This window comes from Corapipo altera, unplaced genomic scaffold, assembly GCF_003945725.1.
Source record: "Corapipo altera isolate COAL_440 unplaced genomic scaffold, ASM394572v1 61305, whole genome shotgun sequence".
NCBI classification, from domain to species: Eukaryota; Metazoa; Chordata; class Aves; order Passeriformes; family Pipridae; genus Corapipo; species Corapipo altera.
The window spans coordinates 1,753,388-1,757,074 of NW_020884909.1; positions in this window are offsets into that span (position 1 = coordinate 1,753,388).

Sequence of the window (3,687 nt, forward strand, 5' to 3'; positions counted from 1 at the left end):
CGTGGCGGGAGCGGGACGGCCTCCCTTCCCCGGAAGGGCCTGTGGGCGGGATCCGGAGCGTGTCAGCTGCTGGAGGCTGAGCGTGTGTGTTGGTCTCGGAACGGCAGGGAGCAGTGTGCGGCCCCAGCCCTGAAAGCCCGGCCGCGTCTTGGGCTGCGTCCAAAGCAGCGTGGCCAGCAGGCCGAGGAAAGGGGTTCTGCCCCTCTGCTCTGCTCTGGTGAGACCCCAGCTGGAGCTCTGCATCCAGCTCCGGGGCCCCCAGCGCGGGAAGGACGTGGACCTGTTGGAACCAGTCCAAAGGAGGGCCACGAAGTTAATAAGAGGATTGGAGCACCTCCCGTACGAAGACAGGCTGAGAAAGTTGGGGCTGTTCAGCCTGGAGAAGGGAAGGTTGCGTGGAGACTCATGGCAACCTTCCAGTATCCGAAGGGGCCCCCATGAGGGGGAAGCCAGAGAGAGACTCTTCATCAGGAACTGTGTGATAGGACAAGGGGTAAGGGGTACAAACTGAAAGACGGGAAATTTAGGTTACATATCAGGAAGAAATTCTTTACTATGAGGGTGGCGAGACACTGGAACAGGTTGCCCATGGAGGTTGTGGGTGCCCCAACCCTAGGAGTGTTCAAGGCCAGGTTGGATAAGACCTTGAGCAACCTGGTCTAGTGAGAGGTGCCCCTGCTCATGCCAGGGGGGATTGGGGCTGGGTAATCTTTAAAAGAACCCTTCCAACCCTTAACATTCTGCGATTTCATGAAGAGCTTTAAAAGCGCTTAATTGTACACAGTCTCTAGCTTGATTTTCTAAACACTTGTTTGTTACCACTTGTACCTGAGGACTGGGTTTTCTGTGGGAAAACCTCTTCCTTGGGATCCCTCTCTTTTACCTGTTGCAGTGCCTTCAGGAATCTCATCAAGCCTTGCCAACTCAGAGTAAAATGTGGAACTGAGCCACCCTTCCACATCCACAAATACCATGGAGGCATCTCATTTTGTATTCATTGGTTGGATTGGGTGGATGGGGTACTCCAGTCTGATTTCCAGTAGAGGCTTTGGATTTAGCAGGGGAAATTGTGAGCCTCTGGAACAATGCCCACACCAGGTAATCTGCAGAGAGCAGCCAGGCAAAGAGCGGACATCAGACCTGAAGCTGGGAGACAGAAGATAAGACAAAACCCCTGCCACAGGAGATACACTACAGGATCCATCTCTGCATCACTCCTGAGTTTCTCTTCCATGTCTGATAAAGCATCTAATAAGATATTTCAGGGTACTTCCAAAGAACTGCAATTCCTAGCAGAAAATCTTATTTTGCTCACCACAGCTGCTCTGGTGCCTCCTGCCAGAGAAAGAAAATGCAGCAGAAAGAGTTACCTGCTCCCTGTGAAGGAGCCTGATATGCCTCTGTTCCCAAAACATCTCAGGGCTGCTGTGGGGTGAGCAGCTGGGGCCATAAGACTTGCTTTTTCCCAAGCAAGGTAGTCAACAGGACCAACATGTTGCTGGCAGCTTTTGCAGGTCAAACACCAGACTACACTGATGAAATCCAGTGGTCTACTCCACAAGTCTCCCAAGCCTCTTCTTCTGGGGAAAGGGCAAATGCCAGGGCTACTACAGATGACCTCCAGCAAACAGTCTGCCAAGTGTAAAAGTTTGATTCAGAGTAGAGCACCTATGTCCAGCTTGCTTTGAGCATAGTTTTAGAGATGGTCAAGCAAAGCCACAACAAAGACCCTAGTGAAAGGGAAGTTCCCCTACTGCCTTTGACTTTGTGCTCATCCAAGGGCTGAGAAGTGTCCAGTGGGAGTTTTTCTGTGGAACATTTTACCAGGGAGATTTCCCACAGCTGACACTCCCACCCAAAGTACACTGGGGATTTTACAGCAGCCTCCTCCTGTCTTCCTGCAAAGACTGAGAGCTCTTCCTGTCCCAAGGCATTTCTGAGAAGGCACAAAGGCACAGGGAATGGAGAGCAGCACTGTGCACTGGCCCTTTCCAGTAAGTTGAGGCTGACCTTCCCAGCTATCTGGCCAGTGTAAAATCCTCCAATGTCTCAAGCTAGGCAGATGAGAGATACAAAACCTTTTACTCCTGAGCTTGAATCATTCCTCTGAGAAAGACTGTGTAAGGCAGTTGGACCCAGCTGCACTCCCTGCAGCATCCCTACAGATGTTTTGGGAACACAGTCATTCCAGGCTCCTTCAGGAATGTCAGGGAGCAGGTAATCTTCCTGCTGCATTTGTTTCTCTGTCTGGAGGTAACAAGAAATCTCTGTGTGTGTGTGTGTGTGTGTGTGTGCACATGCTTTTCTGTACAGATGCCTCCATCGCCTTCAGCACTTAATTGAATTACAAACTTGGCTTCAAAGAACATTACTGGCAATGCCAAGATGGCTTTGTCACATAGCCATCTAATCATGCCACATGGCAGGAACAAGAATTTTGCTATAACATATGGAAACTGAAGCCTAGAAAATCATCTAGAGCTATCTGGGTAGTTTTTATAACAACTAACTATTATTAATGATGAGGTATTCCAGGGCCTAAAAGAGTCTTTACTTCTTGGATAACTCCACACTTCCACATGGTAGCAGCTGGTCTTTGGACTCTGCAGCAGATGGACTCAGCTGAATAGTCTCAAGTTTCATGTTACATCTAATCCAGTCTAACCAGGACTTCTGCCGAAAGGACTGGTCCTGCTCTTCTTCCCTGCCACTGCTTGCCTGTTGCTGATGTTTCCCATATATCAGGTCCAACAGCAAGACAGCTGGTGTAAGGATAATTCCTCTAGCTGACTGGGTGGGAAGCATCTCCTTTGTGGGTCAATTTGTTTTGTTGTGGACAGGTGAGCTGCAGAGACATGACACTGTGTGGCTCTAATTCCTCTTAGTCTGCAACTGAAGAAGCACAGGAGCAGATGTAGGAGAGAATTAGACCAGCCTTGACTCAACTGGCTGCTGGTAGGCTGGAGATGGCATACTATGAAACTGTGCTCTGGCTCATACGTGTCTCCATAGCTTCCATAGCATGGGCAACCTTGTAAAATCTAACTCTGAAAATGATCATGTTCCTTGCAGAAGTCTAGCAGCTCCGTACACCCATCCCCCTAGTTGCTGCTGCTCATAATTTTCTGCAATATACTGAAGGTTTCAGACATATGTATTTCACACCAGGACTCGTGTCAGCAACACAGCATGGATCTTGGTGCTGCTTTTCTTATGGAGGTCTTGTTTTTAAAGCTCAGCTTATGATGATGTTACAGCTTTTACCTGTGACCTAGTGGGCTTTGTGAGCTCCAGGATTTCCTTCTTCTCCTTCACTAATTCATTTCCACCCTTTGAGATGAGTATTAACTGGATGTGTCCTGCAGCTATCTGTTGCCTTTCCCCTGAATGGGATGGTCTTATGCTACTTCAAGACCTGCAGTACCTCTAGCACTAGGTTTGTGCCAACAGGCTGTGCAGGTTGCAGACAGATGTAATACCTGCTCCCTGGTGGTGATTGCCTGTGCTGGGGCTTGCTTTTCTTGCAGTGATCGGCCCTAGACAGAAGTGGGAAGTGATGCAGGAACATGGGTGCACCTCTGAGGCAGCTTAAAAGCTTGAAGATGCCTGGGGTTTATCATCCTGGAGTTGCATGGTCATCGCTTTGGGATTAGCAAAGGGTGACCAGTTGTATAGGAGACAACAGAG